The 23,925-nt window shown below is 47.9% G+C and overlaps 1 long non-coding RNA gene across 2 annotated transcripts in view; it reads left to right on the forward strand.

Moving 5' to 3' along the window:
• The first annotated feature begins 12,443 nt into the window (after nucleotides 1-12,443).
• The window catches only part of LOC144381014 (uncharacterized), a 93,155-nt gene continuing 81,673 nt past the window's right edge, over nucleotides 12,444-23,925 (forward strand). The window contains exon 1 of one of the 2 annotated variants that reach the window (XR_013445413.1): nucleotides 12,444-12,484. This is a non-coding gene — a long non-coding RNA (uncharacterized LOC144381014). The remainder of the gene's footprint in view (nucleotides 12,485-23,925) is intronic. The other variant, XR_013445412.1, reaches the window with a different exon arrangement.

Genomic DNA, 23,925 nt, shown 5'->3' on the forward strand with positions numbered 1-23,925 from the left:
CGCGCGTGAGCGTGCGAGAGTGTGCGTGCATGCACACTTACAGCTCCTCCCTGCCTCAGATTGAATTACTTAGAAACAGGCCTGCGCCAACCTGGCAGAGGCTGTGTTTAACACAACGGTTCCCACAATTTCCCAAATTCTTTTGATTTGGCAAAATCCAAAAATAAAACAAAGTCTCCCCCCGCCCGCCCGCCCCGTCTTCTGCTCAGTGTGTCTCTGCAGCCCCGTGCCCTGCTCGAGCAATGGGTTCCGCATGTTTGGGATATGTCTCCAGAGCCTGCTCATCTGCCTTTCCTCCCTGCACATGCTTCTGCCCTGGACATGGCCTTCCTCCTGGCCTCTCCCTGGAGCTCTGCCTGCAGGTCCGGGCCTCAGCACTCCCGGGGCGCTCAGGGCCTCTGTTCCGCATGGGCGCGCTCCCATCCTGCTTTCTGGGTTTCCCCTCCAGGACATCTGTTGATGTAACTCTTTGACAAAGGAGTTGAGAGCATTTTCCCTCTTCAAGAATCCGATTGAGCCTAAGATGGACGCTACTAAAATGTCTTCAGCCTCTGGACTCTTAGTAAGCAGTATGTGGTTGGCTCACTTCATGTAATTGGATTCTTAGACACCAGGATGTGCAACCTTTTATCACTATTTTCTCATATGTGTCTAAGATTTCATGCAAATGAATTTGTGAGCTCCCTGTCTATCGAATCAGGGGTTTAGATTAGACTCTTTCTGAGGCTTCTTCTAACGTTGACTAGGTAGAATAGCAAGTGTATTATTTTTAAACTGAGGCTCAGAGGGGTTAAGGGAGAGGCTCAAGGTCACACAGCAAGTCAGTAACAGAACCAAAGCCTGAACTGAATCTCAATCTGGTGGGTGTCCCATGACACCATCCTGTCTTTCATGCTAGTTTCTCCATGAATGCCCAGTGGATCTAGGCACAGAACTATCTCTCTCCAGGAAGTTTCCACCCGTCTCCCAGCCCCTAAAATGTTAGCCAGGCAGGGTATGGTCTCCAGCCAATGTTGCGGTGACAGATGTCATGTGGATGGGTCTTGATGAAAAACAGCATCTGGAACTTGGAGCCTGGTGTAGGCAATGGCCTGGAACTCCCTCTGCACCCCCCACCTTCCCAGCCCATGCCTCCTCTGTGTTCATTAAAGCAATCCCTTTCTCAATGCCTGGTGTTTTCAAATGTGTGAGCAAACACCAAGTACAGTACTCTACTGCTAAGGAAGGAAAGAGCCAAAGGCTAGGTATTGAGGGAAGAGGGTTCAAGGCCTGGCATGGCCACTTGCTAGATGTGGGGTTTCCTCACATCTCTTAATCTTTCGAGGTCTCAACCTTCTCTTCTGTAAATTGGGTGTCGGGGGGTATTGGACTAAATAGGCTTCAGGATTCCTTCTATCACTAATTTGCTATAGTTTGTGTTTGTGATGGTATTTGATGTAGAAATGACACAGACATACATGGTCTCAGGAGCAGAACATTTTATATGCTGTTTGGAAACTTGGAAACACAGAAAGAGTCTATGAGGCATAATCTGTGTGTAAGAACTCTAGCAGCATTGCTGGAGTGGGCCCTAGGAGAACTAGCAGTTTTGGAGTACTTACAACACGTCCAGCAATGAGTGGCAGCCACGCTCTTAACCACGGGGTTCCATTGCCTCTACTTTGCCTACTGACAGTGAATGTGCATCTGCAGGTCGTCCACCACATAATTGCCCGGAGTTTTTCAAAGTGTGGTCTGAGACGAAGTGCCTCAGAAGCTACTGGTGCGCTTATTAAAACTACAGATTTCTAGACCTCTCTCCTGACCTCCTGAAGCCGATTCTCTGGGGAGTGTAACCTGGTAACGTATAATATCAAATTCTCCAGTGAATCTTATGCCCATTAAAGTTTAAGACACACTCAACTAGGGAATGAATAGGTCTTTCATTAAATGGACTTGTCCATGAGCCTAGGAGATTCAGGGTGTGGTGGAAGTGTCCAGCAGGGAGCTGAGCATTATTATTACCTCACTGAGATACCTATGAAAGATAGGTATTTTGCAGTCGTTTTCTGGCTATGGGCTTTATGTGGGCTTTAACATGAAGTCAGTCCTAGTGTTTCACTTTGCCAACACTAGGTCATGCTGCAGTTCCAAGCTTCCCCCCAGGATCCGTTGTTTAAAACAAGAGAGATTTATTTCTATCTCGTACTGCATGTCTGATGTGGATCTGTGGGGTGAGAGATGAGGAGCTGTACTCATCATTTACATCATCTATTGTCTCACAGTTTCTGTGGGTGAGGAATTCAAGAGTGACTTAGCTGGGTGATTCTGGCCCCAGCTCTCTCATGAGGTTGCAGTCAGGATATACTAGTGGGAGGCGCCGTCATCTGAGGGCTTGATCGGGGCTGGAGTATATACACTTCCGAGATGGCCCACTCACGTGTGCGTTGGCAGGGGCATCATGTGGACGTCCTGACGGGTGGCCAGAGTGTCCCCATGACCTCTTATCTGGCTTTTCTCAGAGCAAAGGATCTAAAGGGGAATGAGCAAGCAGGTGCCTTTCATGACCTAGCATTCAAAACTGTCCACATACTTTCTTCTGTTCATTAAAATTGAGTCACTAAGTCTAGCTTACACTCAAGGGGAGGGAAATTGGTTTCCAGTCCTTGAGGGGAAGAGTATTAAAGAAACTGTGGACATTTACAAAACAGCACAGTTCACCGTCTGGCCACAAACTATTTATATTCTTCCCATATGCAAAATACACTCACTCCTTCGCAAGGCCCCTAAGGTATCATGCCACCAGAGTATTCGGTTTGAATTCCAGAATTGTTTCATCTCAACCCAGAGACAATGAGGATCCTCAGGTGTAATTCCTTAAATTCGGCTCCTTAAGTATAGTTCCTCTCAAATATAAAGATCAGTGAATACACTCACTCAACATATAATGCTGGGGCAGGCAAAGGATAACCACTATAGACACGGGGGGAAACGGAAGGTACACAGGACTCACCGGTCCATGGCAAGTCTGAAACACAGCTGGACAAATGTTGGAAGTTCTTTGACTAAAACTTGGTCTTCCTTGTGACTGGGAATGATTCTCCCTGGCTCTTTGCCCTTCCCTCTGGGGTCTTGGTGCTTCCTCTGAGTCATCCTTGCTTTTCCATGAAAGGTAGTCTTGTTTGTAGCCGTGTAGTTTTCTTAGACTGTTTCCTGCCAGAATCTGGAGGGAGAGGTTCACGGGTCGTTTTCATTTTGCAGTGTTTCTGCCCCTTTCAGTCCAGGCTGACTGTGTTTCTACAAATATCATCTTCTTAAAAATTTTCTGAAGCTCTGGTGAACAATATTGGGTTCACTCCATTAGACAAAGGCCACACCCAGAAGTCTCTTTGAGATAAGCCTGTGGGTTTCTGCTGAAATGGCTGAGACAACATGTGTAAGCTTAGAAGCTCTATTGTTTGATGGAGAGTATCTGCGAGGCACACACTTCTACTTTTTAGGGGGAATTTTTGTCTGACTGAACAGCCCTCTGAGCTACCACCTTAGATCTTCCTGAGGGTTTTACAAAGGGCTTTATTGCCACTCCCTTGGATTCATCTTCTGCATGTTTTCCTTGCAGTTCCCTGGAATTGATCATTGTGTGGAAGACATTTCTCTCTCTCTCTCTTTTTCTTTTCTTTTTTCTTTTTTTGAAAGTAGGCTCCACGCCCAATGTGGGGCTTCAACTCATGACCCTGAGATCAAGAGTCGCATGCTCTACCTACCAGGCATCCCTGGAAGACATTTCTTAATTTTAGCATTGTTTGCCATCCTGAGAGGTTGAAACATTTCAAGACTATCAAGCCCTGGCTCTTTCAGTGCTTAGTGGTTTTTTCCTTGAGCCTGTCTGTCTCCTCTCACATTTTATTATAAACAACAAGAAGAAACCAGGTGGCAACTTGACACATAGCTTAGAAATCTCCTTAGTTAGACCCAGTTCATTAGGTACGTTTTCTTTCCACATACTTGTGGGTGACAGCGTTGCTAAACTTTCTGCCACTATACAACAAGGATCCCCCATTCCTTCACCTTTCAATAAGATTTTCCTGACTCTTCTGTATGCCCTCACCTGCAGCCTCCTCAAAGGTCATCATGCCTCTGCCAACAGTTTTGTCAAATCCCTTCAAGTTTTCACTAAAACTCTCCTCAGAATCCTTCCAACCTTCTGCTTCCTGCCTGCTTCTAAAGCCTCTCCTGCATTTTTAGTATGGCAACATCTCACTTCTGGTACTAAAATCTGCAGTGGTTATCTTTTGCTGTATAAAAAATTACCCCCAAACTTCACAGTTTGAAACAACATTTTTTTCTCACTAGTTTCTAAGGGCCAGGAATGGCCTTGCCTGATGGTTCTGTCCCAGGGCCCCTAGTGAGGTCTCTCGGGGTCTCTCAGGGATGGAGGAACCACTTCTAAGATAACTCATTCACATGGATGTTGGTTGAAGGCATCCGTTCCTCACCACATGGACTTCTCTACAGATTTCCTAAAGAGTCCTCATAACATGGCAGCTGGTTTCCCCTGGACTGAGCGATTCAGAAAGAGAGCAGAGAAGAAACTGCAGTGCCTCAGAAGTGACATGCCATACTTCTGTCACATTCCATTAGTCACACAGACCAACCCTGCTACAATGTGGGAGGGGACTACTCAAAGGTGTGAATACCAGGAAGTGGGAAATCATTGGGAACCATCTTGAAGCTGGCTACCATGTACCTCCGTTGACTCATCTCTCTGCATAAGCAAAATACTGCTGTGTGTTGCACTATGAGAAGGGGAGGGAGATCTATTTTTGTTATGCTTTGTGACGGAAGCCCTAACTTCGTATACAATTTCAGCAACATTAGTTCTTTTTATATTTACTCAAATAATCTGTCATTTCCTGAGACCTAGGCACGAGACTATGAGGGAGGCTGGCCTGGAGACAAATCCAAGAGGCAGATGCTATGCTAGTCAGACCCTCCCTTCCTTTGAACATGAGGATTTGTTTAAGCTCTGCTCCTCTGCCCAACTCCCTGTTCTCTTAGGGTGAGTTATTTCTTAGGAGTCCCCCTCAGCTTCTCATGTAAATAAGTAAACTCTTGGTGGGAATCCAGAACATCTTGGAGACATATCTGAGTCCCTAGCTAACACATCTAGCCTAGGCTTAGGCTGGGACATTACTAAAAAGGTCAAGAATAGGGATAATGGGGCGCCTGGGTGGCTCAGTCATTAAGCGTCTGCCTTCAGCTCAGGGCATGATCCCAGGGTCCTGGGATCGAGTCCCACATCGGGCTCCTTGCTTAGTGTGGAGTCTGCTTCTCCCTCTCCCACTCCCCCTGCTTGTGTTCCCTCTCTCGCTGTGTCTCTTTCTGTCAAATAAATAAATAACATTAAAAAAAAAAAGAATTGGGATAGTGTAAGGTGACCTAGGAATGAAAGAGAGGCAGAACTGTCCTGGAAATGTTCTACACAGACCCATGGTGGGGCTCTGACAGGGGCTCTGGGTACCTGTGGGTACAGAAGCCATGACATCCACAGTTAGCCAATAAGAATCAACTCTGACAGCAGCAAAGGTTTGGATAGGATTCTCTGGGCGGCCCTATACCGACCCCCCGCACCTGTATCCATTCCTCGGGTCCTTGTTCCTTTGTGACCTCCTCCCCCACACTTAAGGTTTCTGATTTCTTTCTCAGCTCAGCCATTTCTTTCTGGAATAATCCTAGGTACTCTGTGAATGAATACACCTATTAATGACCCTGTGGCCCACTTTTGGTGCTGTTTTTCTGGATCTTGACCCAATTTCACTATGTACCATGATGAAACCTGATTACACTCTTGACCCAATTTCACTATGTACCATGATGAAACCTGATTACACTCTGCCAGCACCTGTATGGCATAAAAAGGGGGTAATTCTAGATGTTCTGAAGAAATCTCAAGTCAAAATTCACCCTCCTTGGAGAGATGAGCACTGTTCTCCTGAGACATGATACGGAATTTTCTGAGTAGCGCTGATGTGACTTAATTGGAAAGTATTCTGTCTAGCACATGTGTCTCAGGTGTGACGAAGAACCTGCTAGTCGTCATCAGAACAATCAGTCACTACCTGCTTTTACTGAGTCCCTTGGAAATGAATGAAGGAGTGAGTAGATGTCTGGGCCAACAAAACTATTCGGATTTTTAATACCGTAGCTAAGAGACTGAATAACCTGAAGGCATAGGAACATGTTCATCTCTATTTCTCTCATTTCCTTTCCTCTCCTGAAAGTAGGGCTTTCAACTAGAAGGAATCAGGGTTCTTTAGAGTTAGTGAAATAAAACAGGGTTTGTTGCCTGGGACATCGGTTCATGATAACAGAAGGATGACCTGGGTGTGGAGTGTCTGTCATAAAAACCAAGAAGAACATGTACGAAGGAGACTTGCCTACCTGAAATATTTTGAATTAAAGGAGGGAAAAAAAAAATCTCTGATAAAATGAAATAAGTGATAGGAATGAATGAAAAAATTATTGTCTTGAACCAGAAGTCCTCTTAAGAAAGGTATTGTTTTGGGGCACTGGGTGGCTCAGTCGGTTAAGTGTCCATCTTTGGCTCAGGTCATGATCTCGGGGTCCTGGGATTGAGCCCCGTGTCGGGCTCTCTGCTCAGTGAGGAGTCTCCCTCTCCCTCTGTCCCTATCCCCCCGCTTGTGCTCATTTTTTCTCTCTCTCTCTCAAATAAATAAATAAAAAAATCTTTAAAAAAAAGAAAGGTATTGTTTTATTCAGGAAAATGCCTAGATAAGCCGTTTGGGATTGAAGGTATGACCCTATAGAGACAATATAGCCTGAGAGTCAAGGGGAAAAAAAAAGAACGAGCTAAAACTGTTAATAACAAACAAAAATTGGTGACAAGTGGGAGAGAGCCGGGAAGAGAGTAGAAGGTAGAGAAGATGAGGTAAAGCATCATGGCAGGGCAGATGAAGGAGGGGTGCTCCATGATCATTTGGAGCATGTGTTTCTGCTGTGCTCATAAATGTCTTGTGTGAGTGCTGTCTTGTAGAAACCAAAGATAAGAACTTGGCTTTACTCCTTGGGTCAATGTGACATGGCAAGGGAAAGATGCAGACAAGAAGGCAGGATGATCCATAAACTGAATGCACAAGACATGAACATAAGCTCAGAGCCAGCCTCTTAGGCAGAAGTAAGAGGAAGCAGAGGTGCAGACAGGGAAGCAGAGATGCTTAAGAGCCTGTGCTTCAACACACAGGGAAACAAAGCAAAATTGATATGTAATAGGAAGAGGCAAATATGATTTCAGAGAGGACACCATCTGGTGGGATGGTACTTGTCTGGCAGTGAAAGGGTGCTACTGGCTTAAAAAAAAATAGAAATTTGTTTTTAAATATTATATTTATTTATTGGAGAGAGAGAACAAGCAGAGGGGAGAGGCAGAGGGAGAGGGAGAAGCAGAAGGAGAAGGAGAAGCAGCGGGTAGCCCGACGGGGGGCTTTATCCCAGGGATCTGGGATCATGACCTGAGCTGAAGGCAGATGCCCAACCGACTGAGCCACCCAGGCGCCCCAAGAAATAGAAATTCTAATAAAGACAGGGAGGAGTGGCCCAGTATATGCAAGGAGTGGGAAAACAGATTAACTTGAGGGTGGTCAGAGTAGAAAATTTGGGTGATGAAATAATAAAAACGATAATGATTTCTGTTAACATTTGTTGTGTTTTTTTTTTCTATTGGTAGGCACCATCAAAGCATTTTGCATGCAATGTCTCATTTAAGTTTCATTACAATCTTAAAAGGAAAAGCTATTATTTTTCCATATTATAGTTGGAAAAACCAATGATCAGAAAGATCAAGGAAGTTGTCCAAGGCCACCCACATAGAAAACGGAGGGAGAATCCAGACCTGAGAAGTCTGCAGAGTCTACACTCTTGTGGACATGTCAACCTGGACTAACAGATGGCACAGGTGTTTTAAAAAAGAATTCTGATTCCCTATCTAGTGCAGACACAAAGGCAAAGAAATCAGGAGGGCTGCCAACTTACCAGTCATTTGCTGGGGGTGCGGGTCTTAGTGTCCTAAATGTCCAATGTCTGACAAAAGCCTTTTCACTCTGCAGAGCAAATAACATCATCTTTGAAAAGACTAAGGAGATAAGGAAGAAAACTGTCCCTTTGCATTTTGTGCACAGGGGGATGAACTTACTGATCTTATGAGTATTTTGGAAACCTTGGGAGAAAGAGCTTATGTCATCATGGAGGCTGTGATAGTGAAGGAGGAGGGCGTTGGCCCCAGTTAAACATGTGCCCCAGACGTTGGGAGGGTAAACATATTAGTCAGAGCACTTTTCACTGGCAGTTGAAGGAAGAGAGTAAATTGGCCCTTGCAACTGGGAAGCTGCTGGCTCCAGTCAGGATCTCAAACAAGGCAATTAAGACTACTTTCTCTTTCTTGCCTCATCCTTTAGTTCCCCCCCTCCCCCCACTTTTTTTTTTTTTTTTTGGCATCTGTAGACAGGTGGGAAGGTAGCTGTCTATAAATTCAGATTTATATCTTCTTAGTTGAGCTACCCAGATGGAAAAGTGCCTTTTATCTTTCTCAATCTCTCTTTTTCAACCAAAGCAAGATCTCTAATTGGCCTTGCTGGGCCTCATGCCCACGTCTGGATTAATCACGATTGCAAGGTGGATCCCATACTGTGGCTGACCCAGCTGCGGTCACTCTTTCACTCAGTGATGGAGGTGGGGTTGGGTATGGTCTGTGGGGAGCAGTTCCACAAAGGAAATAGGGTCCCTGGGACAACAGTAGTGATGTCCAACACAACACATTCTAAATGTTCACAGAAAAGCCTGGTCCAGTAGCCAATGATTTCATCAAGAAAGGAAGAATGTTCCTAGAAAAGCCATTATAGCACTGCAGTCAGAACTGATCCCAATGAGAAGAAAAGGCAAGGGGGTGCGGGGAAGTGACCAAAGCCATACTGAAGCCATGCAGGTTGCTCTAGGGTGGGCTCTGGCTTTAAAAAGACACATGACCAACAGACCCTGAGGATGAGTGCCAAAGACTAGATGGGTCTGTGGGAAGAGTGACGGCGAGGCTAAGGTTCAGAATAAGTTCAGATTTAAAAAGGGAGACATTCGGGGGGCCTGGCTGGCTCAGTGGATTGAACGTCTGACTCTTGGTTTCTGCTCAGCTCAAGATCTCAGGGTCGTGAGATGGAGTCCCGCGTCGGGCTCCATGATCAGCGGGGGAGTCTCCTTGAGAGTCTCTCTCTCTTTGCCCCTTCCCCCACTCTCTCTCTCTCTCAAATAAATCAATCTTAAAAAAATAATAAAGAGGGAGACATTCTAAGATCAATAAAAGGCCTTTGGACTCTGTTTGTAACAGGCAAAAAAGGGCAAGTGTAGACCCATTGTTTGGGCAAAAGGAAATAATGTTATATAAAAAAGCAAAGTATAATGGAAGTTGAAAATATAATTTTTCTATCAAGGGTATCAAATCAGAAAGGGCAGAACAAACAATATATAGAGATTTGAAGCCCATGGAGAGAAGGTGATAATCGGTTCAATGGTCACTTCCTCCCACCTTGCTGGCAGATGGATGATTTTTTAAGTGTGGGTATCCCCCCACCATGTCTGAGGGGAAATTCTGAGTAGTCCAAACAATCCCTGTGGTTCCATTCCCCTCACCACTGATTGGCTTAATGACAGGCAAGAGACTTAATTCTTACCAATGAGAGGTGAGGACTGGTCTGTCAGGGTTTCTGAAAATGTGTCCTTGCTTCTGAAAAGAGATATGGAACGAACAGTCCTTCTTTCACTGCTGGGCATTGTTGTGTTTGCGTAGGCTCATTGGAAATGCAAAAACCACCTTGTGACCATGAGGGAATTAAATGGACACCCTGACGATGGCCGAGTAGGTTAGAGAGGTATCCTTGAAGACGAAATCGAACTACTGGAGTAACCAATCCCGAAGGCCCTCTACTTAGCCCTTCTCATTTTATGAGATAATCAAATTTTCCTTATTGGTTAAGCCAGTGAAACCTGGGTTTTCTGTTCCTGCCGCCCAAGGCATCCTGACTGGCTCAGAGCTCAAGAAAGATGAGAAGATTAGATAGGAAGGGGACAAGGAGCTGATTCAAATGGGTCTAAGTATCTGACCCAGTGACTCACATCCCGAGGTGTGGAAAGAACTTTCCGGTGGGGGTAGGGGGGGCCACTGTCAATAACTTTTAAGTAATTTTGTGGAGAATAGAAGGTGGTGCCAGGATCAGGAACTGGGCAGAGATTATCCTGATTTTTATAAAGGGGAAGAAAGATTGTTTCTGGAAACTCTAGACAAATAAGTTTGAGGTAGATCCTTGACAACAGGGAAGCAAGACGGATTAAGAAGCAGATGGTGGGTGAGCATTTAGGAAGGAATGTCGTGGTCAGTTAAAAGCAAAATGACTTCACTGAGCACAAGTTATTCCAAACTAACCTCATTTCCTCTTGATAAGGTTACTATGTTTGTGAATCAGGTGTATGCCATAAACATTGCAGGTCTTGATTTCAGCTTAGGGTTAACAGTTCCTCTCATGGTTTCCTTGTGGCTAACATGGTGACATGTGGGTTGGATGAGAGTCGTGGTTTTATGTATTTGCAGCTGGCTCAACAGCTGAATCCAAAGAGTGTTGAGTATTGGATGGATGTCACAGCCCATGTGCTAAATTCAGTTGGGGTGGTAGGGAGAGAAGTCACACATTGGCCTGAGCTTGTCTGGGAGCGGAAGTCTGACACTCAGGGTGCAAGAGCCCCGGGGAGAGCAAGACAAGTGCCAGCAAAGCCTGAGCCTGTTGCCCAGGGACCGTGGGTGAAGCTGAGAGGATCAGGTGGATACTGGATGGGGCAGAAATGAAAAGAAGGGTCATCAGGAAAACCTAGAGAGGGGGATGTATATAAAGAGACTGGTTTCAGGAGGGAGGAATGAGAAGGCAGAAGCAGGTGGGGAGGCTGAGGGAGAGTAAGGCAGTCCTGTGGGTTCACATGTATAGACCCCTGCTCCATGCTCCATGTCCTCGTTCTTGGAGGGGCCCTGTGCAACTCATGACAGTGGATGTCAACCTCCAGAGAGGTTCCTTGTGGAGTGCCAAGGGCTCTATCCTTGATCCTGTCTGATTTATCACTCGATGAAAACTCAGGAGGTATACTGATCAAAGGTGTAGATGTCACAAATCCGAGAGGGAGAGTTAATACCAGAGGTGACAGAATGAGGACCTGGAGTGATCCTGACAGGTTGGAATGCTGGGTCAAAAACAATAAGATACAATTTAACAGGCCTAAATGTAAAGTCTGGAATTTATGTGCAAAAAACAAATGGCAAAAACATAGAGTGGGGGAGATTGCCTTGGCAGGAAGTCTTGTGAAAACTATCTGAGGCTTTTAAATGACCACCAGCTCAGAATAAGCCAACAGTGTGATGTGATTGTTAACAATCCAACACAATGTTGAGCTAGAAGAATGAATAGAAATCCAGTACTCTTGGGAAGGAGTGGTCTCATTATATTCTTGGTCAGATGACACCTGGGGTGTCATGTTCACTTTTGGGCACGAGATTTTGAGAAGGGCATTGACAAATTAGAGTGTACTCAAAGATGGGATAAGACGACGAAAGTTCCAGAAATTATTTGATGTGAGGCGAGGTTGAAGGATCAGAGAACATTCTGCCTAGAGAAGCAAAAACAAGAGGATCTGTGTCACTGAGGAAGAATTTGGTCCATTCTCTGAGGTAGGACAAAAAACTAAAGAGTGGAAGATAATGGGGAAGCCCATTTACATTCAGATAAAGAGACCTTTCCCAATTATTATAATCAAGAGAAATAATGACTGTGGTATAACACAAGTTTCAAAAACATGAGCTCATTGGTGAGGTGAGCGATTGTTTCCATGTCATAGACAAGGTCACTGTTTGAAATGATCAAGGAATTGTATACTAATCTATCCCCAGTGCCTAGAATGTTCCCCTGGTAAATATTTGTTGAATGAATGAGATCGTAGAGAGGTCGAATGTCTTTCCTGAAGACACACAGATGGATTCTTGACTCCATGACATGCCTCACAGCACCTCGCAGAAGCCACGGGCTGCCTGGGGAAGTCGAGGTGTTCTTGTCATCAGAGACCCTGAACGCTGGCTGGCATGCATTAGAGGGCTTTCTGGCGTGGGGCGACAAGGGTGGGCCTCAAAACCCCTTCCAATTCAGAGGTTTCATGCAGAATATTCCTAATTCAAAGAACACTAACTTTCTGCTGGAGAACACATGCAGGGCGTGGAATCTGTCTTCACACACCCCCAGCCAGCCCGCGGTCGATCCTATCTTCCCCTGGAAACCTTTTAGCTGCTCTCCCTATAGATCCCTATCTTGGGCGTGTATATCCAGTGCTTCTATATCCAGACACCCAGGGTAAAATTTACACATACGAAGGCTCAGGGAAGATGGAATTTCAGCTCACTGAACTGCCCGAGGTATGCTTTCGATTTCTGATTTTGCTGCCAACCTCTCTAAAAAGTGTGAGAGTCTTCTTTGCTCCTTCAGCAAGGGAGGAGAGAGTCCTTGCCTGCAGAATGAGAATTTGCAGGAATGGAGGCCCGTGATCAACCTAGGTGAATCCAAATAGGTGCTCTTTCTATATGGACCCCCAGGATGGACCAAGGGAAGTGTTTAATCCTCTTCATTTCTGTATAAATTATGATACGCCTGGAAAGTCCTCACCATCTTTAATGGCGATGAGGGTTAGGTGATTGGGTTGAGGGCGATGAAATCGACAACATCCGCTGACGCTTGTGTTCAGTCCTCTCTCCTCCGAGAAAGGTGCCGAAGGAGCCTCCGGTGAGGGGGGTTCCCGGGCCACCACCGTGGGACTGGACCCGCGCAGGCTTGGCTGCCTGTCTTCCAGCCTTTTGTGCTAGTAAGTGGTGTCCACCGTCTCCACTAGGTGGAGAAAAAGAGCGGTTGCAAAATGTACAAAGCCGCAAATCAAAAACACAGCCCAAAGAGTAAAATCCAATTCTAAATGGAACTCGAAAACTTGAGAAGTAATTTAAGGGAACCACATTAAATACTAGAATGTTTAATGGGGCCCATGTGTCCTGAGCAGAGAAAGAGAGTGCGAGAAATGGAACAGAGGAAATCAGGGAGACAATATGTCTGTGCAACTTGTTCTAATTAGGGGCACAGCGCTGCTGAGGATCATTCATTATAATTTGGTTAAATCTTCAGCATGGCCAAGGCACCTCTGCTGAGTGGTGTAAAACAAAGGGCTCCGTCGTAAACGGGGTGAGCCTCTCTCCGTTGGAGGTTAACGCCAGTCACTCGGGAGGGCCAGGGCCGTACATCACTCTCCTGCCAGCTCTTCTTTATGACTCCAGCGCTGGGCTCCAGCTAGCAGATGTCTGCAAACTTCGGGGAGGAGAGGGAGGGGCGCGGGGGGGGGCGGGGGCCCCCGGCGTTCATTGTCTCCAACTTGTCTGTCGCTTAATTCAGTATCTCTGTCTGCCGCTGGAGCGGGATGGGAAGAGTTCAAAGGAGGAAATCAAAACAATCCATAGATCAGAGCTTGGGAGTGATCTGTGTGGCACCCAGAAATCACCCGCACTCCTCCGGCTCCGCTTTGAAATGTGGATGGCCGCGGGGATTTAGAGGGCCCCGCTGGCGCTCACGCCAGCCGCACGTGGACCGCTTACTGGGGGGTTATTTTTTAAAAAGGGGGGAAGGTAGCCAGGCCCTCGAAGGGGTCCAGGTGGTGTGGGGTCAGGTTCAGGTTTGTCCCGGGCCAGAGGCGTTCTTTCTAGTTCCGCGAGCTAGAGGGGATTGGGGCGGGGGGTGGGGGGGTGGGGAGGGGGCGGTGGTACGAAGGACCCGAGACGAGGTTGATGCCCCAATCTCAGGCATCCGTGTTTTGGGTTTTGGACATGGCAGCTCCGTCCACTTGGCATGGGTGCCCAACCTAGGCCTCCCGCCAAGCTCTTAAATTTGGGAGGGTGCCATTGGTGTGCTTTATGCTCTTGCCTTGTCCCGCATCACCTAGCCAACCAGCTGACTTGCTGGGGCATAGACAGGGCCTCTGCTAGCCTCTAGGGCATCTTTAGGGGCAGGGTGGCCCCTGCAGATAAGGGCAGAGCTTGGCCCCATGGATGGTGCTTTCTTCTGACCCCATAGAGCTTTGAGCCCATAGAGCTTTGAGCCCATAGAGCTTTGAGCTGGGCATTCAGCTTGTCGATCAAAAGACAGGTTGAATTTTCCCCCCTGCTTGACCCTCCCACCGGGTGTGTGTACCAAACACAAACTGCACATCCTTAATCACCAGCATGGGCGTGGACAGACCACCAGTCCAGGGCATCTTCCCAGCCATGCTTGTGGGGTTGGCTCCAGATTAATTCTACCAACAAACATTCCTGGGTGTTAGATCCTGTGTTGGGCATTCATTGGGTCTGTTTTATCCTGGTGAGGAAGAGCTGCGTTTCCTGGCTTCTCCATCCTTAGGTGGGGATTCACTGGCACCCGGATGCTACTGACCAGGGTGGGGACCAAGGGAGAGAGTGGGTGAGTTGAGGTGATCTGCCCTGTGACTAGCAAAAAACAAAGGCACCATAACTCCTAAAGGTAGAACGAATGCTCCCCTCCATGTTTCTAACTCCCCGGGTGGGCTAGATGCCTCTGCTCTGTGTTGTGTATTTGTCTGTTCACTTGTCTGACACCCCCACTGGGCTATAAACTCTGCACGGGCAGGGGCTGTGCAACTCCTGTCCACTGTGAAAGCCCGGTACCCTCCACGGCGCCGGGTTCAGCAAGTCCTTGCTTCTTCACATGCAAAGGAAAGCACATTCTCCTGCCTTGGCTCTGATTGCTGTATAATTGTAATTTAATTTATGGATCATTTATTGAGCATCTGTTATGCTGGCACTGTGCTATGTGCTCGGGTCATAAAGATTATTAAAATCACTGCCTAACCCTAGAGAATTCACACTCAAGGGTAAAGTGGGCTGCGAGCTGTAGGGAGAGCAGACAAAGATGCTGCTACGTTGCAACGTGGTTAAGTCTAAGAACGCTTACGCACCAGCTACGGTGAGGTCCCCAGCAAGGGACTGATCCAGCTTGAGAACTCTGGCAGCACCCCTGAAGGGCCTCTGAATCAGGCTGATTCCGTGTTCAAGCACAGAGTGGCATCCTGCCTGGACAATGGTGCTGAGTGTTGTGTGTGTCACAATCAGACCGACACGGAGACCCCAAACGCCCTGATACCATAGGACTTGTTGGTGTTCTCTGCAGACTCTCAGGGTTCTTTGTTAACCAAACCCCAAAGCGACTCTGGTTCTTGAAAGGCAGACCAGGACATGAACCACTGGGGGCTGGATTAGCTAGAAAGTCTGATTCACAGGTATCTCTGGGGAGGAACTGGGTAAGTGTTTTCCTGACACTCCAGTTGAGTGTCAACAGAAAGACTTTAACTGTTCCTCCTTTCCCATCTCTCAGGCCCCTGGTTGGTCCCATCTTGGGCGTGTTCTATAGGAGAATGAAGGCATGAGCACTTGTGTATGCTCCCATATAACTGCATGCAGGACTGTGCAGGGGGCAAGGAACAGAGGACAGGAGTGAGGAGTTCTATGCTCAAGTTCACCCTCATCTGCCTGACCTTGATCCAGTTATTCTGAACCTCGGGATCTCGATCTTCTCTTCTGCCAAGTGGGGCGCTTTAAACAGACCAGGTGGGGTCCATCAGGGAAGTGTTCATGGAGGAAATAAATGCTAATTTGTGTCCTAGTTGAAAACCTCCTGGCCGGGGCGAGCCAGGACAGCATCTTGCAGGGGTGTGGCAAGCCAGACCCACTCAGAGATTTTCGGGACAAACATGCTGGCCACGAGTTGTCATGAACAGCCCTCACCTGGTCTGACTTCATGTCTTTCCCCTTAGAGTGTAAGGGATCCATTCATGTAGTCCTCTAACATATAATAAGCACCTACTGTATGCCAGGCACAATGCTGGGCATGGAGGAAACAAGGATGAGAAAGATGTGGTCTCCATCCTGTACAAACCCACAGACCCAGGCATGAGACAGTTACGTCAACAGATAAGCAGGAACTTTCACACATTTGCATATTATTTGTCGCATCTCATTGTGAAATTGCTCCAGGATAGGTAGAGTTGAGGGGAGTGGAGAGTGCCGGCTCCAAAGTCAGGCTCTCTGGATTCATAGCCCAGCATCACCTCCTGCTGCCAACTGAGTTTGGGCAATACACATTCATCTCTATGAGCCTTGGTTCCTTCATAAATGGGAGCTCATAATTATGTCCCCTTCAAAGGGCTGATGTGAGCATTAAATTGGATAATGCATGAAAGATACCTAGTATGCAATAAATGCTCAATAAATGTTAGCAAATCTTTCTCTGTTCCCTCACTGCCTCTTTTGCAGCGCCTCCAAAGATTCTCTGCAATCAAATGTTAGGGGGATGACTTCAGAAGTGAAGTTTGGAAAGGCATCCTGGAAAGGCACCAAGAGTCCTGTAATTCTTGTAGCACTTAGAAATGATACGACATAATTGAGTTCCATAACTGTAGGGTAACTCTACAAACATTTATTGACCACCCACTCATGCCGTATGCTACATAATGGGGATACAAAGAGGGGAAAACCCCTAAGACATATCACCTCTTGCTCTTAAGGAACTCAGGGTTCAGAAGAGGAGGCAGATGAGCAAAGAGATTAAATGTCTTGCAATGTCTCTGTAGCAATGGTGGGGACAGTAAGAGAGAGTGACGAGCCTGCTGGAATAGGTCAAAGGGGGCTTACCAGTGCAGAAATGCTGAGCTGCATCAGGGTTGAGGAGGAGTTGGGTTGTTCTGGGCCCTGACTCATCCATAGGATTGGAAGCTCCTACTTTTTATGCCTGCCTTGCAGCCATGCTAGTCCAGGAGACAGAGCACAGCAGTAGGAACCCCAGGAGGGCTGGATACTAATTTGAGCTCTGACAGTGACCTGTTGTGTGGCTTTAGGCAAGTCACTTCCCCTCTCTGGGCCTGTGGGAGATTGTTACCTAGTTGGCAGAAGCCTCTCAGATTAGATTCATTCATCTTCTATCCAAGAAATGTGAAGTTTCCATGAGCTGGCTATCAGTGTAGGTGGCCAGAACTTAATCCCATGGGAGAAATCTAGGAAAACAGGGTAAAATATATGCCCCAGAGTTATCCCGCCTAAGGTGGGAGGGAGCTGGGGTGTTTATTCAGTAGTTGGCATAGAAATACCTCAGCTCCTGTCAGTCATTGGTTGAGAGCTGTTGGGGGTAGTACAGGGGGCAAGTTAATAAATTCTACGCCACACACACAGTCAGAATGAGGTTCTAAGCCTCAGGGATACTGCTGGGGGCACTGACAGCTTCTGCTACAGTTAGAAAGTGTGACCCATGTCATGAAGGAAAGAAATATGTTGATGAGAGGGGAAAAAGCTAAAATCCTATCCAGGGGTAAGAAATTCTCACTGTCACCAACAATAAATATTCTTGGACTTGACTTTCCTTGAAAGCTCCTTGACGTAAATGGCCCGTTTGTTTAGACCAGTGGTTCTTATCCAAGGACCTTGTCCTCCAGGGAACTTTGGGCAATTCCTGGAGATATTTTTAACTGTCAGGACTTGCAGAAGGTAGAGGGTAGGGGTGCTCCTGGCATCTTAGTATAGAGAAGCCAAGATGTTGCTAACACCCTACAGATGCATAGGACAGCCCCCTACATCACAGAATTATCTCCTTCAAATGTTAATAGTGGAAAGACTTCATCTAGACCTTTAGTTTTCTAGTTATAACTTACTCTGGCCAACCAGGCAGAGAAGGAAGATGCTGGTGATATGAGAGAGAGAGTTATATGTCTCTGAAAGAGAAGAAAAGTCATAGTTTCTGTTCTGGGCACAGCGTGCAGTACCCCATGATCTTACTCTAAGAAACATGTCGGGAAGGAAACATGGAGGAGGAATTGAGTTTCTACTTTCCCTTTGTCACCTGTGACATGTGATCCCCAAATGTGTCTGTGATCTGTAATAACCCCAAGGGAAAGGGAAGTGTGCATGTTTACACACTGAGCCAAAGGGCCATGAAACTGTCTTACTGTCCCTCTTTCAGAGCTTGCAGGCAAAGGTGAGAATTGCTGGCAGTTTCTACGGGTTTCTCCTGGATGGAGTGGTTTGCATGGGTGTGGGGGTGAGAGCCCCAAGTGGCTGGGTATAGAGGAGCCATTCATCAAGTGCCCACCCAAGCTCCTGGGCAGTAGAGTTTGGGGGCAGAGAGAACAGGTCCTGGGGCCATTTTCTGGGACCGAGTCCCTGTGTCCCCCCTTAGTCACTGTGTGATCTTGAGCGAGTTACTTAATATCTCTAAACCTCAATTTGTCCTCATCTGTAAAATGGTGGGAATCAGGGATTGCTGTTGAGTGTTAAATGAGATCATCCATTTTGTGTGCCTGGTGTCTTAGATCCATACACGTCAGCTGCTAGCGTCTTGGCATCGTTGAAGGGTGGCACGAGTACTTCACAAAAAAATTTGTCATTATACCTAGCCTTCCGATGAGTTCAGTGAGGGCCTCAGGTTGCCAAGGAACAAGGCATTAGATCTGAAAGTAGAATGGTCTTTCCTGATTCTATCTTTTGCAAATATATGCCTTTCAGGGGATCCTGAAAGGCCTTGAATGTTCATCATCAATAAAATACAGAGGAAACATGTGGCAAGGTCAGATCATAAAAGGCAATATGGCTGTGCCTGGCTCTCCCTCTCGGGATGAATCCCGTCACTATATTGTGTGGAAGCCCCTTCTCAGGCTTTTTAACCAAAGAACCAGAAGGCAAGAGCTTGAAATGTGGACTCTCCCTGGAGGGAGGTGGGGGAGTGGTGGAAAGATCTCACCACAAACACATAAAGTGTCTTTGATGTTTCATTTATTTCCTTAAAAATTAATGTGGGTTTTTTTATATGACTCCATAATAACTATCTTTTAATAGAAGAATAATTTTTGAATGACATACTGTCCAGTAAAATTGACTTTCTAAGATGGGCTCCGTTTATTCTGTGGTTTCAATTGCTCTTGGCATTCCGGCGTGTACCCCGGGGCCAACTGCATCCTGGTCTGAGAAGCAATGTGCCCTGCACATCATCTTCCCGCTCTGCTTTCCCTCTCCACTTCCTCCTTCTTTCCCCTCGATTGCTCCTGTTCATCCCCCTGTCCCTGGCAGCCTGAGGGACATTGCCTTATGCTGGTGGGGTTCGGGGTTGAAGAGAGAAGTCACTGACCCTGCTCAGGAGTGACTCCAGCCTCATTCATTCATGCTGGGCTCTGTGTGCCAAGCACGATGCTGGGTCCGGGCACACCGTGATGAATAAGTCAGATGAATCCTGCCCTCACTGAGCGTCCACTGGTGGGGACAGAGTGTAGACAGCTGTGAGTCAATAAATACAGTGGGAGAGTGAGAGGTAAGTACAGGGCGCCAAGAGACAGCCTCTCTGGAGAGTTGAGGAAGGCTGTCCTGTAAAGTGCCTTCTATATGGATAGCTGAAGGTTGAGGAGAAAGGGGAAGCGTGTTCTGGGTAGAGGGAACAGTATGAATGTGGGCTGTGTAAGAGAGAGCATGGGCCACTTAGGGAACCCAAGGAAGCTCAGCCTGTCTTGATATGAAAGAGAGTGGCCAGGGATGAAGCCGGACCCCTGGGCAGGCCGGACGTCAGAGCCCTTCGTAAGCAGATTAAGGAGTTTGGACTTCATCCTGAGGCAATGAGAAGTTGCCAGAGGGAGTGTGTGCGTGTGAGAGTGTGAGAGCAAGGGGGCGCCTCCCAGTGGCTGCCCCTTGAGCTCTGTGGCAAGAGCTGGAGCCGCCCGCCCAGCAGGACCGTAATGAAAATGATTTCATCATAGTTGCAGGATGTAATTAAGGACAACACAGACCTAATGACTCAGAGAACAAATGCACATGAATCAGAAGGGACGTGTGGAAAATTACATGGTTTGGGGCAAGAGGGTTAATGTTTTTTGGATGGTTTCTGCTGTGAACTGGATTACTTATTGAGCATTTCAACATGAAATGGCCTCTGGGGACTCCTCAGGATTGCCCAGGTACCCCTTACCAGTCACTGGAACCATGGTAGGGTGAAGAAATATGGGCTGATGATGCCAGGTCTGTAAACAACTAATTCAGACCAGAGCATTCCCCTCCCAGGCCGGAGAGTTTGCCCATCACCAAATGTTCAGGAGAGCAGAACGGCAGGGGACAGGGTGCAGGAAGAGGGAGCGGATGCGTGTGGAGCGAGGTTGTCACCTCTGCAGGCCAGGTGGCCGCCCGGGCTGTGAGGCTGAAGCGTGTGAAAAGCTTGCCAACCAGCCACGCAGCAGCCCTGCGCGGCCCCGCCCCCAGGTGCAAATGTGGGCTACTCTTCCCTGAGGTTCCCGGGCGTGGCCCTTCGGGGTATGGGGTTGGCTCTAGGAGGGTGGCCTTCTACAACCTAAGAGGAGTTCCCTAGCTAAGCCAGTGTCCGGAGTTGGTTTATCTATTAATCTATTATCTGCACTCTTCTCTTGCCAAGGGTAGGGCTCTGACAGACTGAGCTGGGTGTGGGAACTTGTAACTGCGGAAGGAAGTTAGGGAGCCTCTACGGCAGGAGGTTGGGCCAACGGAGTCTTGCAATGGGAGCCCTGAGCAATGCTGAAAGGCAGTAAGGAAGGGCTTGCTCATTAAAACAATGTATCAACTGCTGCGGCAGATGGTATTGTCCCAAACTGGCCACAGCGGTATTTTCAGGCCCACATAGGCTTCCAGAACCTTGCCACTCAACCTCAAAAGGAAGAGTCTATTTCCCCTACCCTTGAGGCTTTGTGAGTGCTTAATGAATAGAATCCAGAGGAAGTGATGCTGTGGGCTAGGTCATAAAAGGGAGTATGGCTCCGCCTGGCTCTGGCTTGGGACGCCCCGCCATGGCATCCCGTTACGGCGTTGCGAGGAAGCCCAGGCCCCATGGAGAGGCCATGTGGGGGGTTGTGGCTCACAGCCCCGCTGAGATGTGAGTGGACTGCCAGCATGAGCTGGCCGAGCTGCGAGTGAGGGAGCCCTCATACGCTGCTGGGTTCCGGCCTTGGAGCTGCCCCAGGGATGCTGAGAGGAGTAGAGAGCAGCTCCCCCTGCTGCGTCCTGAGCCATTGCAGGTTTGGGAGCAGAATAAATGTCATTGTTGTTTGGAAACACTAAGTTCGGGGTATAATTTATTTTTTTATTTTTAAAAAAGATTTTATTTATTTATTTAATTGACAGAGAGAGAGAGAGAGAGAAAGCACAAGCAGGGGGAGAAGCAGAGGGAGAAGGAGAAGCAGGCTTCCCAATGAGCAGGGAGCCTGATGCGGGGCTCGATCCCAGGACCCTGGAACCATGACCTGAGCTGAAGGCAGACGCTTAACCGACTGAGCCAGGCAGTGGCGCCTGGGGTGTAATTTATTGTGTGGCCATAGGAACTGCTCTGAAATGCCCGAGAATAACAGCTGACGTTTGTGAAAGCACCCGAGAGTTTACAAGAGGCATTCACACAGCGATCCCTGCTGGGTCTCTCTGGGCCTTCGAGGCTGGCGTGGCCAGTTTCACAGACAGGATGCTGAGGCTCAGAGGGATGGAGTGAATGGCTCAGGGGCCGATCGAGGGGGACCAGCAAAGGAGCCCAGTGAGCACATGTTCTGAGTTGCTCCTGGGATCAGCTGATGGAGCCCCTACTAGGGCCTGGGAGGGCCGCCGAGATGCAGCAGGCATGGTCCGGCATGAAAGCATCTTCCACACAGTGGAGGTGAGTTATGCCCAGAAGTGACCACACCGCACTCTGGGGTACAAAGTTATAGGTGACCCAAGAGCTGAATTCATTCTTTCATTTTGATGGTAGGTACTGAGCCCCTATCATGTACCAGGTGCAGACCCTTGCCCTCCTGGCTTTTCATTCCAGTGAAGGAATGAAACTGTTAGGAATGGAATGTGGCAGCCCTAACCCCTGGTACCTAAGAACGTGACTATTTTTGGAGATAGGGCCCCTAAAGAGGTAATTGAGGTAAAATGAGGTCATATGGGGGGGCTTCTACTCCAATGGGATTGGTCTCTGTATAAGAAGAGAGTAGGACACAGACACGTGTAGACACAGGAAGGCGACGGCCATCTACAAGCCAGGGAGAGAGGCCTTGGAGGAAACCAGCCCTGTTGACACCTTGACCTTGGACTTGTAGCCTCTAGAGCCCTCCTGGATTCTGGTACTTTGTAATGGAAGCCCTAGCAAAATAAGATTTCGGAAGGAGTTTGTCATGGATCAAGGGCTCCTTCTTCCGGAACAATGGTGGAGGGGACGTTTGAATTGGTTTTAAGAGGGTGGGTCTGGAGATACTAGGTTGGGGTGAGGGCAGGGCTGAGGGAGTTAGCCGGCAGGTGGGGGTGGTCTACAGAATTAGGGGCATTGACAATTGAGTAATTGCATAACTCTATTGTGTAATCCTGTTAAAGTAGAGGTGGGGATGTTTAGAAATCATGCCAGTCTGTCCTAAATCTCTTCCTAGGTTCTGCAAATCACCTTGGCTCAACCCATCACTATTTAGGAGACAGGCACTTGAAAGTACCCCCCACCCCATCTACACAAATATTAGCAAGGGGACACCCGTTGTTCTGGGGACGAGGGGATAATAGGACCTGGGATTTCTTAGTACGCAGATCTGATTGCTGGGAGAAGAGGGATCAATTTCTTAAGAAGTCCATGGGCTTCTGAGATGGAAAAGGACAGTTGTGTCATCCCCTGCTCCCCTAAGTTCAAAGTTCCAGTGGCCGACAAGGTGACAAGCTCTCTAAAAATAAAATTGTTTTAAGGAAACAGAGTCTGCCCTGAGGCCCTGGGTCACCACATGAGTTCGGAGTTCTCGGGGAGAGCTGGTCCCGCACACCCTGTGGCCAGCCCCACTGGAGGCTTCTGACCCACCTTTCCCCACATAGTGGTTCGCTCCGGCCAATGTGGGCGGGGAGGGAGTGTGAAGTGCAAAGAATTATCTTGGAGGTCACTCCGCACTTCACCGTGGTGTGGACAGGGACCTGGACCAGCCAGGACATTTCACCACCAGGACATTTCACCCATCCTCGATAATCACACCATGGGGCAGAGAGAACGAACAGTGACAGAGAACTGGCCAAATTCTGGGGTTCTTCTGTTTGCAAGTTTAGAGGGGGATTGGGCCCTCTGAGCACTCTGGGCCCTCAGACAAACTGGGGTCTCGAGAAAGAGATGCTGGGCCTCTGTTGTTGAGACATTGGGTGCTTGAGTTGTTAATTAAAAAAACAAAATAACGTAAAACAAATGAATATGTGGTATAGCCTTGTGTGTACCTTGATTATGTGGAGCAAAACTTCGTTCTACACAGATCAGGGCTGGGAGGGACTGTCGAGTCTCCCAATCCTTAAAGATGGCAGCGTCCCCCTTCCCCTCCCCCCTGCCTTTTTTTTTTTTTTTTTCCCAGACAACACTAAAGTTGAACTCTAGGTGTTTCTCACTGCAGTGGAGGTTCCTGAAGGGCAGGATGATGTCTTGTCACGTGGGCCACCCCCACGGCCCATGTGCCTAGTAGGGGCTGGGATGTGCTATCCAAATGGCATTGGTCGATCCCCCCGCCATGTTGCCTTCACAGAGTGGTTCTCAGACTCTCCCAGCCAGGAATAACCTTTCCTGGCCACTCTCTCCCCACTGTCCAGATGGCAGAGGCCTTGCAGAGCTGGGAGCAAAAAGTCAGGTGGTACAAATGCTGTGTGTGTGTGTGTGTGTGTGTATGAGCGTTTGCTTAAATTCTTTCTTTGCAACAGTCCAATTCCTTTGTCAGCAAGTCTCTGTCCCCCGGCCGCAGATTAGTCCCCTGTATGTGCAAGGTGGGCGCTGGGGG

The sequence above is a fragment of the Halichoerus grypus genome, chromosome 2 (assembly GCF_964656455.1).
Source record: "Halichoerus grypus chromosome 2, mHalGry1.hap1.1, whole genome shotgun sequence".
In the NCBI taxonomy this organism is placed as follows: domain Eukaryota; kingdom Metazoa; phylum Chordata; class Mammalia; order Carnivora; family Phocidae; genus Halichoerus; species Halichoerus grypus.